General features: G+C 45.9%; 1 protein-coding gene across 7 annotated transcripts in view; it reads left to right on the top strand.

The window, feature by feature from the left end:
* PACSIN2 (protein kinase C and casein kinase substrate in neurons 2) overlaps nucleotides 1-15,948 on the top strand; it is a 115,488-nt gene that overhangs the window by 60,998 nt on the left and 38,542 nt on the right. Inside the window, exon 1 of one of the 7 annotated variants that reach the window (XM_027540581.1) lies at nucleotides 5,835-5,856. The exons of the other annotated variants lie outside the window; for them this stretch is intronic. The gene's annotated coding sequence lies outside the window, so the exon portion shown is untranslated. Of the gene's footprint in view, nucleotides 1-5,834; nucleotides 5,857-15,948 lie in introns of those variants that run through there. 7 annotated transcript variants of the gene reach the window in all.

The following is a 15,948-nucleotide window of genomic DNA, read 5'->3' on the forward strand; positions in this document are numbered from 1 at the left end:
CCCGGGCATCTCACTGTAGTGGCTTCTCTTGTGGACCATGGGCTCCAGAGCCCGGGCTCAGCTTGTTGTGATGGACAGGCTTAGTTGCCTCGTGGCACGTGGAATCTTCCAGCACCAGGGATCGAACCTGTGTCCCCTGCATTGACAGGCAGATTCTCAACCATTGAACCACCAGGGAAGTCCAGTTACTTCTGTTTTTAAAGGAAAGTTGTACTTTTCCCCTACATGTTAATTTATAGGAGTAGATTTAGCTAGGATAAGCTACGGTAACAAGCTAACTCTGAATCTCAGAGGTTCACATAACAAAATGTCTTCCTTGCTTGCTCTGCAGGTTGCTTGTGGGACATTGGGGCGCAAGTCTACACAGTCACTCTGGGGCCAGGCAGACTCAGGAGTCTGCTCTCCTGTAGCTGCAGTGCAGGCTTCCTCGGCGGATGACGGGGAGACAGGAGAAAGTCGGGGGCTCTGCACAGGCTTTTCACTAGCCACGTGGCCTGCTTTAGCAGAGAGGGCTTCTGTGTGCACTCCTGTCTGTGCCCCAGATGTCTTCTTTCCTGGATATTCATCTTTGACAACTTCTTTGTGCAGTAGAATTGAATCCTCAGTCTTCATATCAGTCTTTATTAATAGTATACTTTAGGTAATAAGATTATCAGTTGTGTCAACTCCATTTTTCTTTGCTTTCCACATTACAATTTATTGTGCAAAGGTTTAAATAATAAGTTTGGGGCACATCCATGTTTTTCTTTGATGTCTTTTGTTCTTATACATCACAAATTTTCTAAAAACCAAAAAATAAGCTATTTTCTTTGAGTTGTCTAAAATAGATTTTTATTTAGCTCCAAAAGACACTTCAAGCTCATCCAAGTATATAGTGTCAAATTTTAGTATGTGGAGAAGTTGGAACCATCATATCCTGCTGATGGGGATAGACGGAAAAACTGCTTGGAAAACAGTCTTGCCGACTGTTGGGAACAACTCAGTTTGGGAAAACAGCTCCTCAAAAGGTTAAACGTAGTTACTGTATGACCTGGCAATTCCACACCTAGTACCTGAAACGCATGAAAACATAGGTCCACACAAAGACTCGAACCCGAATTCTCACAGCAGCATCATTCAGAATAGCCAAAAAAGTGGACACCACTTCTTCTGAACCCACTGACTGTGGTGACTCAGCTTCTTCAGACAGACCCAAATTGTGGTATATCTATACAATGGAATATTACTTAGCAATAAAAGGGAATGAGTTACTGATATGTGCTCTACTATGGCTGAAAACATCATGCCAAGTGAAAGAGGCAAGACATAACACATATGACCACAAAAGATTGTTGCATGATTCTATTTATATGAGATGGAATAGTCCAGAATAGTGAGATTTATGGAGACAGAAACAGATTAGTGGTTGCCAGGCACTGAAGGAGAGAAGGGGGGGAACAGAGTTCCTTTTGGGGGTGACAGAATTGACTGTGGTCATGATACACAATGCTAAACACACTCAAAAGCACTGTATATACGTCAAATGGGTGAATTGTGTATGAATTATGTCTCAATAAAGGTATTGAAAAAATGGCAGAGTTTCAGTTACTTAAACCATCAACCTTCACACACCCCCTCCTGGCAAATAATACTATTCCTTTGTCCTTTCTTGAGATGTGTTCAGATATTTTTCATTCACAGAAACGAAAAATTTTTTGAACCTCCTAAACTGTGACATGCAGGAAGGATCAAGCACAGAACCCCACAGTAAGAGAGGAGCTGGAGGAGGGAGGTGAGGGCTGCCGGCTTGAAGGGGAGCGACGGGAACGGGGGTCTGCATCTCCAGGCCGCCTTGGTCTCCTCGTCCCTAGTGCAGGGCTCCATTCTGGTGACACCACTTCTGCTGAACCCGCTGACTGTGGTGATTCAGCTTCTAAGTCTGTGGAAGGACAAGTGGATATTAAAGAGAGTGTGAACAGTCGCTGGAGCACCGCAGGCTCTGCTCTAACCTTCACCCTTGCCGACTGTGGTGGCTTAGTCAGCAGTAGACACGTAGTGCTCCTCTGCCATGTGCAGATGCCGAGATGAAGACGACATGGACTTGCCTTGAGTAGATCACAGTCTACTTACTTTGCCATGAGTTTCTTTCCTTTTGCTGCATAGAGTATAAAAATCTATTTTTGGAATAAAATGCTATCCTAATTGCCAAGTAGTTAAGAAGGAATTTGAGGTTTTACTCCAACTTTATTTTCACTTTGTTGTAGTTTTTGTTCTTTAATGGCTGACTGTGTAGTAATTGTAATAGATAACATTTGTTAGGCTGATGGTAATCATTGTCCTACTTGAGCCTCACCACTCACTCTCCAAGGAGCTGCTCTGTAGAGGGCTGCACTTGTGCAGTGGGCCAGGGAAAACTCCAACTTTAGACAGCTAGTAATTGAGTCTGGTGCCAGGTGAAGCGTTCTAAATTCACCAGTTTGTCAAAGGCCTGGGATATCCCACTTAAATACAGGCCCCCCAAAATCAGAGACTTTATCTTGCTTGTGTGATTTCCTGAACCCAAACATAGTAGGTGCTCAAGATATGTTACTTGGCAAATAAGTGAATGACCAGAGGGACCAATCGCAGGATGCAGGGATCCTGTTTGTGCAGTGATTTCTAACCATCCTTTCATTACCTGGGACCTAGGCTGGGCGGGCAATGTGTCTGTTTTAGTAAGTGAGGAAACCCAGGCTGGCTGGGAAGTGACCTGTGCAGGTAAAGGCCAGAGCGCGCGCTAGAACCCAGGTCTCCTGGCTCTGTCATCTCTCTCTGCAGCCCAGTCCCACCCCAATCTTAAAAGCATGGGTGTATTTCTCTCAAAATATTGCCCTGTGGGGGTGTGTCCCATTCCCACTGTGGGGTTGGCCCCCTTTAGAAACTTTGGCGAAGGGAGTAGATTTGAAAATGTGTCACTTTTGTCCTTTGAAAGTAACTTTTTCTGTTTTTAAACCTATGGAGCATCAACTCAGTATTTAGCTTAGGGAGATCTTCAGCCCAAGTCTGCACGTTCCCAGGGTGCTTGCCAACCAGAGGTCTAAAAATTATCACAGCAAAAATCAGTCCCAGGCACGGACCTGTCAGCTGACATGTTTCTGTTACATGAGAAAAATTATTTGGGGGAACATGTCTAAATTCTGTTTGCTCCATCTCCTCCTCAAGTCACGTGGGTGGACGGACAGTTGATGGGCTGGGCTGAAGCCAGGTGCCTTGGTGTCTCATCCTGCCTTCACTGCCAATTCTCTGTAACCTAACACAGTTATTACCCAGAACATGAAAAGCCATCAGAAAATGACCATGGGGCTGGGCCACCACTTGTTTCCTTTTAGCTATTAGGATGTAAAAGATACAGGGGCAAAACGTTGTCATCTTAATGGTATTTAGTATTTTTTAATACTAATTTCTTGCATAGAAACTCTGTCACCTTTGCTGACCTTTAAGACTCAGCTAATGTAGCACCTCCTCTTTCCCCTTCCCTACCCTCCACGTGGTGGTCCCGTCTCATTTCTGGAGCCCCTGTTTTGGATTATGCATAGATACAGAGGGCAGAGTCCTTCCCCTGTGGAATTCCAGATGAAGTAGGAGACAGACCTCTGTGAGGCTGCACAGGTGGTGCGTGGCAGGAGTGCTGACTTGACCAGCCTGTCTGGAGGAAACGGCTGAGCCTAAAGGACCCTGGCAAGTTGCCCAGTGGCCTGTTTGGGGCCGTGCATGTTGATACACCCTCTACGTGGTTTGGTCTTTAACACACAGTACAACTCGGTGAGACTTTCCCAAGAGAAAGAACTTCCCTGACTGCTTTTGAAGCCTGCTGTGCATGCCATCAAACGTCTCATTTTAAGATTTGAGTTCATTTCCTGTAAGATAATCAGAAAGGAAAGGTCAAGCCTTTTAACACCTCCTTGCAAATCCCAAAGGTGGAGGTGTTATTAAGCATTTTCTGCATCTGGGACTTTCTTTTCTTCTTCAGGTTCATTGTGAAAATAAACAGACACACCTTTCTCTGGATCTACAGAACCATCATCATTTTCATTCTCAGAACTTAGGAATTCACTGCTGAGTATTGTCTAGTCATATCTTCTGCCTCTTCCTGAGTCCAGAAAGCAATTTAGAAATTAAACCTCACCTGCAGATCCAGAGTGAGTGCTTTCAGAAGATTTTCTCTAAACTTAACCTGAAGTGACTGGTGTGCTTCAGAAACATTTTGCATTCTGCTCAGTTTAAATGGCCTTGGTTTTTAGGATTGTCGGCGTGAATCAAGCATTCAGCAAGAGGATTTTGTTTCGCTCTATGCACATGTGGGTAAGGCTGGTAAGGAAGTGAGCTTGCGAAGTCTGCTGTGCAGAGCAGACGGCTGTTCTCTCTCTGAAGTCACCATGTGGAAGGCTGAGAGCCTCCTGAGAGATGGGGGTGCGGGACTGCTTGGTGGGGAGGACAAGCTGCCCTGGCTCCCGTCTGCACAGCTGCTTTCCCAGACGTGGAGTGCTGGGCTCTCCTGCTTCTCGGAACCACGGCTGCACAGAAAGGGCTTGGGGCGCACATCTCTGCTCCTTGTCCACAGTGGGTCTTGAGAAAGTCTGGGTCAGGCGGAGCTGAGCTCAGAGACACACAGGACATGATTGCTGCTGGGCACAGGTTTGTTGAATGCTTGAGCCTGGGAGTCAGGAAGTCTGGGTGGATAGAAGTTGAAAGAATGAGGGCATTTTGTTTTATCCTCAGTATTCTTTCAAAACTCACGTGTCATTGTTTCTCCTGCTTTCTGTGTGGTCTCAGCCACCATCATTTCTCCCTGGGAAACACTTCAGTAGCTGTTTCACTGTTTCTTGGACATGCCAGACAGACCTTCTGTGCCGTCATGGGTGATCTTCCTTTTGGCATCAGCCTTTCCCCTGGAGCTCCTCGTGGCTCCTCCTTCCCATTTTGTCTCAGATGTCACCTTTTCAGGGAGACCGGCTCCTTTCTGCTGCCCCCCTCATCCTTCTTCCTTGCTTTATTTCTCTGCATAGCTGCTACTGTGTGATTCATTTTCTCTGTCAGTCCTCTGCACTATAGCATAAACTCTGTGAGGGTGGAGAGATTTTTGCCTGCTCCAGCTCCTTTTAGAGTCCCCAGCACTTTATGTGATTATAGATTAGAAAGAATGGAAAATAAAAGCAGTAGGGTAGATAGATTATCAATGTAGTCCCAATGGATATATGCTAATTTAATTAAAACTAACCTCCTTTTGTTACTTTGATTTATTTATTTTTTTAAAAAAGTCATCTTTCTTCATTTCTTATTTTGAAACAAAATGCATAGTACTCGTTTTCACTAGAAACTTTGAGCCAATGCCAGCCCCGTCCGTCCTTTGCCTGTATACCCAGGCTCCACTTTGCATGTTAGAGTTTACACAGAACTCACAGATCACCTACTGCATGAACAAGGAAATCTAAGGCCCAAGGAGTCATGTGCTGAGACCAAGGTCATTCTGTTCATGTGCTGAGACCAAGGTCATTCTGTTCCATCTCATTAGATTTGCAACCAGAGCCAGGGAAAGGAATCAACATTTATTGTTTGCCACATGAGAAATAGGTACCTGTTGCATTCTCTAAGCTAATCCTTGTTGAGAAGTCTGCAGGGCGTGCATCGTCACCCCTCTTTGTTTTATGAATGGAAAACTAGAAGCGCAGAGCAGTAATGTGATTTGCTAGGTGTGCACAACTAGACAGACCTGGATGGATACGCCAGCCCTGTTCCTAGCCGGAGCTGTCAGAGACACCCCTGAAGCCCCTCGTGGGACGCACAAGGAGCCCTCTCCTCGGCTGTGGTGGGGGTGTCTGAGCCGGCTCTCCATACCTGGTGGGTTTGCTGCTGCTGGTCGGTCTCCCATGTTTCCATTGGCTCAGGGTGTTCTGCTTTCTTACCGTGAGCTTGTTCTCAAGTTGACCTTTGTCTCTCTGGGCAACACTTTCCATGGCTCAGAGCCCAGGTGTGTTTGGGTGATTCTTTTGGGCTTTTGGTATTAAACCAAATTGAAATGGTAGTGGTAATTATGGGACTTGATTAATAATTTGTGTTGCAAAAGATTTTAAAAGTCTTCCCTAAACAAAAAAAATATATAAGGGATCACCTAAGTACAGTTACTCCATTGAAGCTGTTTACCAACTGGTGCAAAGCTGTTTCACAGACAAGTTTTTCTGGTGCTCTGGCTACAGACAGAGTTAGTTGTTGGTGCATAGGCAGTATGTCCAAAACAGGTCTTTGGGCATGTGAAGGGGTGGCATGTTGCCCAGGAGAACAATTATTTTCATGGGAGGAGAAGAGATAGCGTGAATAGGGCTGGTAAAGGGGGAACAGGGAGGAACTAGGTCTTGATTAATGAGAAAGATGGCACAGACATGCCAGGACTCTGCTTTCCTGAGAGATCATTCATTCCCTGACTCCAGTTCTTCCTTCAGTGATTGTCACCTGTCACCACAGGTACTGTGATAGGCACCAGGGTGCCCACAGGAGTTACCATTCTGGTTGTCGAGAATGAGTTATAGCAGCCCAGTGATATCCTCTATGGTTGAATTATACCGGGACAGTGGTAGGCAGAGGGTCATTGCATGGTTGAGGGGCTCCACAGAGGAGAGGACACTCAAACTGGCCCTTGCAGGATGAGTAGGAGTGGATGGGAAGGGCAGTCTGAGGGAGCAGAGTGCTGCACGTGTGGGCCTCAGGCCTGAGACCTGTGGGTTTATTCTGTATGTGGGCCCAAGATGGTGCCCTGTGCGGCACTGCCACGTTAAAAGGTGTGTGCATGTAGTTAGAGGACATTCAGTGGAGAGGGGGGGCCAGAAGAGGAGGGTGGAGTGTTCATGCAGGCAGAGCAAGAGAGAAGGTGGTCACACACACACACAACGCCTCGGAAGGTTGTCTATCAATGATGGAAACTGTGCTGAGGTTCTTTGCCACATTAACTAGTATTTGAGCACTTAGTGTCGCATACTCTGGGGCTTTGGCTATTTTTGAATTAGTTTGACTTTTATGAAAAGCCTCAAAGCAGTTCTCTCTGCATGAATGTACATTTCCATACCCCCATCAAACTTTACAACCTATGGGGTCCTATTCATATCAAGTTGCTGGTAAAATTAGAGAAAAATCTCAAAGCTGCTTTTCACTGTCTTTGTCTCACGTTTCTCCAATGGGGAAAAAGCCTGGAAGACTGTCAAAGAACTGGCTGTTCTCATAAGTATTTGAGGAGAACAGTGTGAGTCATTGTAGCTCTTTGCTGGTATTTTAGTATCCGGTTTATTTTTAAACAGTTCTGTGCAACCAGAGTTTCTTCCGTGGTTTCTGTTACTATGGCTCCATAATATTTCCTCAAATCTGCTTGTTCATACTTTCACACACTTTAGTATCAAATTTACAATTCCTTGGAATCAGAACATCTTATTCATGGTATCCAAGAAAGTTTCTCCAACTGCAGCATTTTCTCCCAAATTGGAAGAGTTAGCTGTTTCCCCCACTACAGATGTTGGGGAGAGAGGAGGTTTGGTTCTGTGGAGGACCATGCAGTTAGTGGTGGGTGGAGATGATTAGGGGGCTCCCATCAGCTGTCCAAGCAGGGGACTGGAGTGGCATCCCCCCCAAGGTAAAGGGACCTAACCAGTGGACAGGCTGCCACCTTTGCTGGGAAGTGATGGCCCTGGGTGTTTTTGGTCCGGACACTCAGCAGACTTGGTTCTCTGTAGCAAGAATGTGTGTGGTTCTCTCACTCTTACTTGTTTGTTCATGTATTTTTGGGCTTGAGTGAAGCTTTCACTTCGGGAAGGTCTCTTGTTTTAAGATGCTGCACTCAGAAGGAGAACGGTGCTGGTCTGGCAGTCAGTGGCAAAGTTTGCCTTGTCCTCTCTTCCCACTGTTTGGGACTGTTGAAGGGGATACTTTTCTGCGTTTCATTGCTTTGAGAAATGTGTATTTCTTGAAGGACTGTTCAGGATCTAGAGAAAGTCTGAGAGCAATATGGAATTGTATAGGTAGTTTGTTTCCAGTCTCTTAAAGTTTTTGACCTCTTCCACTTTTTCAGGGATAACCAGGTTGTCCTAGTAACAGACTAGGTTCTGGGCCTATGCCTGGGACTTTTTGTAGGGGACTCATCCGGCCAAACATTCTCAAATTCTGCTATAAATATAAGTGTTGACTCAACGACAGAGCAGTTCGTAATACTTGAGAATTTAAAGTGTGGTATTACTGACTGGACCTTTGGTTCCTAACACAACTGCTTCCACTGATTCAGAGAGAGCCCTTTTGAACAACAAAAACAAAGTAAAAACCGCTTCTGGGCTCTAGAGGCTGCCTAGGACGCTCTAGGTGGGAGGGTCTTCCAACTGAGTGACTGTACAAGCTGGCCATTGTGGAATAATTGACTTTTAAAGAATCACTGAAAATTTTTTGCTTTCCGCTCGAGAAGCATTTGTAGTTAATAATCTGAGTGACTAGTCTTTTCTCTGTGTCATCCAAGAGATGTCACTACACGGCTTCATGAAAGAAATTGCTCACAACAGTATATTATTGTTAAAATCAGACAGATCTTACAGAGGTGGGGGTGGGAGGCAGGGCTGGCTGAGAGGGAATCATCAGGGAAGCTCTTCTGTGGATCTCTGGGCAGAGGCTCCTGTGGTGTTGGCCAGCTAGCCAGGCACTCACTTCAAGGAAGAGCAGCATTCTAAGGAGAAGGAGTGGCAGTTACAAAAGCTTTGTGGTAGAGATGAGCCCAGTATCTTCGAGAAGCAGTGGGAAGATAATTGTGGCTGAGGCAGAGCAGGGTCAGCCAGGGAGGGAAGTCAGCCAGAGGGGCCTGCAAAGCCAGAGCACAACGGGACTGTGGCCAAGCTGAGGGCTTAGGGCTTAGGGTTGAGCTCTGAGTGTGAGGGGTTTGGAGCAGGGAAGTGATGTGATTTAAGTATTTTGAAAGGTGGTCCTGAGGAGACTAGAAATTGAAAGTGAGGGTGGATTTTCTGTTCTACCTAATATTGGTGTGACTTGGAAATACATTAAACTTTTGTTTTCATTTTGTCTTTGACATTTTAGAGTAATTAATACCGCCTGCCTTTCTAGTGATTTGGGATTCTGTCAGGTTTTCTGGGCTCTTTGTGAGGAGAGCTATTGTGTAAATAAGTGCACTCTGGTTGTTAATAATAATTATAATAAAATTGTCTCTGTGTGATCCTGTCAATTAAAACATGTAGTTAATAGTGTGTAAAATAGTTCTCAGCATAGCCAGCAGCTGGAAGATTACAAGTTACGAGAAACTCATCAAGTTAAACCACATGGGGATTTCTATATAGAAGTGTGACACCAGTTCCTCCTTCCCACCTCACTGCTCCAGTTTCAGGGTGTCCACCCACCTTGCTGTCTAACCCTTGAAGCCTGGGTGGCCTGTGCCCCCTGTCTACCCCCACCTCTCCCCAGGGATTCTTCTGTCTAGAACACCCTGCCCCTGTGTATGTACACCCGCCTGCTTCCCATTGGCTCCCAGGGTTCAGCTTGGCGTCCCCAGGCTGGGAAAGTGCCTGCTCTGGACATCCTATTCCTGCCTTCCTCAGCACCATGATGGAGAGCAGCTGTTTCCACCCTGGACTGAGGTATTTCATCTGTGTAATAATCCCAAGGAGTAATAGGAAGTATTGGTTTTATTTTCTAAATGAGGAAACAGGCTCAGAGAGGTTAAGAAACTTGCCCATAGTTATGTTGCTAGTGTGCCACAGGGATTCATTCATTGTTCATTCATTCTCTCATTACTGCCTTGTCATGCTGGGCACTGTGCCCACCTCCAGAATTCATCCATGAGTGAGGCAGGTGTGGGCCATGTGTTTATCTCCCTCCCCAGCCACCTGAGCTCTTGAGCAAGCACGCTTCCAGAGCAGGGCTCCTCCACAGGTGCTCGGTGAGTGCAGAATGAATGAATGAATGCCAACAGCCTGCCCTTATTGGAGCCTTGGTTGGAGTGCTGTCCTATCAAGCCCCCCATCTTTTGTTTTGTTGGAGTCATGCTCACATTCCTAACCTCTCCTCTCCTTCATCTTCCATCGCCCGTGTCGTAGGAGGAAGCATGGCCTGGTGCAGGGGTCAGCTCTGGGGCTCCTGGCCTGGGTTTGAATCCCAGCTCTACGCCTTCCACTGGAGCGGGGGGCATGGCAACCCACCCCAGTATTCTTGCCTGGAGAATTCCATGGATAGAGGAACCTGGCGGGCTATACTCCCTGGGGTTATAAAGAGTTGGACACGACTGAGTGACCAGCACTTTCACTTTTCTGCTACTTCCTAGCTCTGTGGCCTTGATCAAGTTATTGAAGTGCTTTTGTGCCTTATTTCTTCATCTGTAAAATGAGGGTGATAGTAGCTTCCTGGTAGTGCTGTTCCGAGAATGAATGGTACCTAGCACCTAGAAAGTGCTCAATAAATATTGACTTGTTAATTCTGCCATCTGCTGAGGACAGAGACTGTGTCCCATACCACTCTGAAGGCAAATGTGAACACCTCACCACTCTCACTGGTATCTGCAAATTGATTAGGGCTTGTAAACGTGGGCTGAGGGAAGAAAAGGTGGAAGACAGTCCTGGACTATCCAGGTTAGAGTTCCACCCTCGCTGATACATGTCTGATGGCCGTGGGGTATGTGGATGCTGACCAGGTAAGACCCCTGTGAGGGGCAGGCCTGCCTGAACCATGGCCAGCTTTTGGCCCCTTTTTTCCCCTGGTCTTTCTCCCTGCTGTCCTAGGCTTGACAGGTTTCCTGTTTTGCCCTACTTGGCATCTCCCTTCTACCCATTTGGTCCCTATCAGACTTGATGTTTGAGTCCAGCAAATTACTATATCAGCTCATGTGCTGCCAGTGCCCCTGTCAGCCATAGTGACTGATAACTGAAATGGCCCCTCATCACCTACTTTTTGCCCAAATGCTGCGTCTGCTGCAGCCGTAGTAGTGAGGTTTCTCAGTTTATTACTTTCATTTGCTTAATATTTTCATTCTTTTAATCAAGGAAGCACATGTAAATACATTTAAGTCATAAAGAATATACCAGGAGCTTGAATGTTAGTTCAAATTATTCAAACTTGTCTAACATCTCATTAGTAATCATCACACTATACATTTAGCATCTAAGATTAGGGATATCAGTAAGAAAAAAGTGCAGGTACTTCAAGGTTAGATTTACTTTTGTTTTTTAAATTTTTATTTTATATTGGAGTATAATTGATTTACAATGTTGTGTTTCAGGTGTGTAGTAAAGTACTTCAGTTATACATATATCTTTTCTTCTTTCTTTTTTAGAATCTTTCCCCATATGATTATTATAGAGTATTGAGTAGAGATCTCTATACTCTACAGTAGGTCTTTTTTGATTATTTGATATATAGTAGTGTGTGTATGTTCGGAGAAGGCGATGGCACCCCACTCCAGTACTCTTGACAGGAAAATCCCATGGATGGAGGAGCCTGGTGGGCTACAGTCCATGGGGTTGCTAAGAGTCGGACACGACTGAGCGACTTCACTTTCACTTTTCACTTTCATGCATTGGAGAAGGAAATGGCAACCCACTCCAGTGTTCTTGCCTGGAGAATCCCAGGGACGGGGGAGCCTGGTGGGCTGCCATCTATGGGGTCGCACAGAGTCAGACATGACTGAAGTGACTTAGCAGCAGCAGGAGTGTGTGTATGTTAATCCCAACCTCCTACTTAATTGCTATTCCTCACTTTCTCCTTTGGTAATCAGAAGTTTGTTTTCTAAGTCTGTGAGTCTCTTTCTGTTTTGTAAATAAGTTAATTTGCATCAGTTTTTAAGATTCTACATAAAAGTGATATCATATGATATTTGTATTTCTCTGACTTGACTTCACTTAGAATGACAAATTTACTTTTGAACCTGAGCTGTCAGAAGCTTTCATTTTGTAGTTCTTAAATTTTCCCATTGGCTCAAACCAGATAGAAAAACTGGATGACCCAAATCATGGAGGTGTTTTTTTGTTTTTGTCAGCATGCTGTTTATTCTTCTCTCTCTCTTTTTCTTTTTCTTTTTTTTAACTTTTTGGCCACACCATGTGCTATATGGAATCTTAGTTCCCCAACCAGGGATCAATCAAACCTGCGCCCCTTGCAGTGAAAGTGCAGAGTCTTAACCACTGGACCACCAGGAAAGTCTTAGCAGTGAAGGTTATTGCAAATGACCTTACTCTTAGGATGACTTGGCTTGAGTCCACTCTAATTCTCTTATCATCTCTTGCCAGTAGGAGGCTCTTCTAAAACATTGTAAACTCAGAGAAATTTAAGAGTATACTTCATCACACACTCTTTAATTGAAGGTAGTGGGATGTTGAGAAAATGCCCAAGGTCCCACAGCTGTTTGTGTGGCAAATTTGGAGGGAGTCTTCCAAATTTTGGCTGTGAGAGCCCTTCATAAGAGTGAAAAATGACTTCTGAATCATCAAAAAGTAAATACGATCAGTGTAGCTTTATTGGGTTTGTTTATTTGAGGTATATAAATATCTAATGTGTATTTTTGTTTAAAAATTGGCATTCCTAGCAATGTATAGCCAGTGATACCCTAAACCAGACAGATGAACCACTCCCATCGCTGCCTCTTAGGGGGAATTAGTTGTGTACAGGCATTGACAATCTCCCTCTAGGTGAAAGGACATCAGCCCACCAGGATATCCAAGTGTGGATAGCTGTGTCCGGGAAGGGTTGAATGGAGTGAGTCTTGAACATTCTGAAAATGTGTACATCAAAGGAATTTCATATGTAAAGCTTCAAAATTTTTAAAAAATCATTTGTTTGGCTGTGCCAGGTCTTAGTTGTGGCGCATGGCATCTTTGATCTTCCCTGTGGGATGTGGGGTCTTTAGTTGGGGTGTGTGGAATCTAGTTCCCTCATCAGGAATTGAACCTGGGCCCCTGGCATTGGGAGCTAGGAGTCTTAGCCACTGGACCACCAGGGAAGTCCCTCTCATAAATGTTTGTTTACTGGAAGCTTTTAAAATCAAACAAAAACCCCAGGAAGTCTGATCTCTGTATTTACCAAGTGAGAAATTAGAAGCTGTGATGAGGCTCCCTTGTCTCCCCTACAGCTGAAGTCTCCTTTTTACAGGCGCTTATTCTTTTCTTTTCCCTTTTCTATTTCTTATTCATGTGTAATATTGTCAGTGCTATTTCATCTTCTAAAATGTCCTCAGATTCATCGTGTGAAACAAGCAAGTCTCCAAAGACCATGGTGTGTTTTTGAGTCATTTTTTCTCCTATGCCTCTCAAGGTATCTTTCTTGAGTGTGTAATCTCCCCTGTACATGTAGGTTGAGGATGTCGGATCAAACTCTTGCTTTTTGAATTGCATTTGAGAGGTTAACCAAATATCGTTAAAATGCGTGAGCCCGAGCCCCCGGTGAAGTAACAGGACAGGGTGGGAAGCTGTGTGTACTGTGACCTTCCCCCAGTCTTGGTGCTGACTGGGAAAGACCCAGACCCCCAAGGTTACTGACGGTGGGGGCCGGGTGCAATGTGGGCCAAGACGTGATGTCATGTAGCTGTTCAGAGCGTCGGGGAGACAGCACGGACAACAGGGGAAATGCTCATTATGCAACTGAAAAAAGCCAACCGCAGGATGGCATGTTTGCTGTGATTGCAGCAGAGACAGACTGTAGATGGCAGAGGAAAGGGCTGAGTAATGAGAATGCAGCTGGCGGAACTGAGCCCCACTGAGAGGAGCCCTCACTGGTTTTGACAGCCCTGCGGTAGCCGAAGGAATAGACATTTGGACTTGAAACTGTCACAGGTTCAGCAGTATGCTGCTGCTGCTAAGTCTCTTTAGTCGTGTCCGACTCTGTATGACCCCATAGACGGCAGCCCACCAGGCTCCCCCGTCCCTGGGATTCTCCAAGCAAGAACACTGGAGTGGGTTGCCATTTCCTTCTCCAGTGCATGAAAGTGAAAAGTGAAAGGGAAGTTGCTCAGTCGTGTCTGACTCTGAGCAACCCCATGGACTGCAGCCCACCAGGCTCCTCCGTCCATGGGATTTTCCAGGCAAGAGTACTGGAGTGGGGTGCCATTGCCTTCTCCTCAGCAGTATAAGGTGAGTCAAATGAGCAAAGCTCTGGGAGCCAGGTCGTCACGGCCGGGTGGGAACGCACCTGCTTTGGAACTGGTGCCATGCTGTGCAAAAGCAGTGCCACGTCTGACAGTGGGAATAGCGTCCCTGTTTAGAAAAATTTGTTTATCTCTCACCTAACCCAACACGATTGTTTTCTGTCAGAAAAAGAGGCCCTGTAGTGTTGACTAGACAAAATGAGACAGTCCCAAGTTTCAGGAGGTGGTTTTCTCGGCAACACCAAGCTCTGTCTGTGAGAGAGGCTGACAGCCTTGTTAATCTCTGGAAGTACTTTTGAGTGTGTTTGGCCCACTCTGCACACCCTACCCCACCCCGTACGTGCTTCTGGAGGACCCTCCCCACCCCATCCGGGTGTGGGGCTTGCCGAGCCGTGGCCTCGGTGTGTTTCCCTCAGACGGAGCTGTTTTCCATGGTTGAGGTATGCGCACTACACAATGTTCCAGAGATATAAGTCACTTTATTTGCTGATCTCTATCTCTTCCTTTGAGGAATGTTCAGTTTTCCAGATGAAATCATTGGAAACAAAATAGGCTGTGCTGCACATTTGAGCCATTAAAAAAAAAAAAGTGCTTTGTCGGTTGTGTAAAGCAGTATATTGCCTCGGGTCTTACTCTCTGAGCAGCCCCCGTGTGGGAGGTGGCTTGAGGGCTAAAGAAAAGCAGGCAACCCCATTCTTTCTTAAGAGGAACTGACTGGACATACAGGGAGAGCCTGAACTGAGGCTGGAGGCAGAGGGTTCCCAGCAGCTTGTGGGCCCTGCTGGTGGTCGGCCCCCGGGGCTGAGCAGGAGAAGGGCTTCCTGTGTGGCTGGTGGTAGACAGCCTGGCCCTGAGCCACACAGCCCCCACTGTGGTTGCTAAACCAGTTGTGGTTTAGTTTAACGTGTGCAGTAGTGTTTATAGAAGAATTCTAACCACTGGAGCCAAAACATCTTCACATAAATGTCCCAATTATTTCCCATCGGTTGATCTTCAGTCTGTGTGAATCAAAATTGCCCAGACTTTTCACTTCAACTTTTCTCATCCTGAATCCATCTAGCAAGTTTTTATTGAGTGACTGCTCTGTGGTCTTCTGACTTGAGTTTTGAAAGGGTCTCTGTGTTGAGAATAAACTGAAAGGCAGGGCAAGCCAGGACACCATGGGGAGATGACTGCAATCTTGCAGCAGAGAGGTGCTTCCGGTCGGCAGAGCTGTTGGGGTTTCAAGAGGGGCTGGTCGGTCCTTTTTCGAAGCTGTGGTGCAGTCACGTGGCTCAGAGGGCCACACCTTCATTCCTGGACAGGCCACTGACAAAACAAAGTGAGGTATTTTCATTAATGGTTTTTGTATCCTAAAAATATTACGTGGTGATAGTCAAATTTTTCAAATAATTTAGAAGGTGACGAGGTAAAATATGCAAGTTTGCTCTGCACTGCCACAAGTTTGAGACTCACTGGGGCTTTCTGCACATTGACATACTTTGGGGGTTTTTTTGGCTGCACTAGGTCTTAGCTCTGGTATATGGGATCTAGTTCCCTTACCAGGAGAAGGCGATGGCACCCCACTCCAGTACTCTTGCCTAGAAAATCCCATGGACGGAGGAGCCTGGTGGGCTGCAGTCCATGGGTCTCGAAGAGTCGGACACTTACTGAGTGACTTCACTATCAATTTTCAATTAAATGCATCAGAGAAGGAAATGGCAACCCACTCCAGTGTTCTTGCCTGGAGAATCCCAGGGACGGGAGAGCCTGGTGGGCTGCCGTCTATGGGGTCGCACAGAGTCGGACACGACTGAAGCGACTTAGCAGCAGCAGCAGCAGCAGTTCCCTTA

The sequence above is a fragment of the Bos indicus x Bos taurus genome, chromosome 5 (assembly GCF_003369695.1).
Source record: "Bos indicus x Bos taurus breed Angus x Brahman F1 hybrid chromosome 5, Bos_hybrid_MaternalHap_v2.0, whole genome shotgun sequence".
Lineage (NCBI taxonomy): Eukaryota > Metazoa > Chordata > Mammalia > Artiodactyla > Bovidae > Bos > Bos indicus x Bos taurus.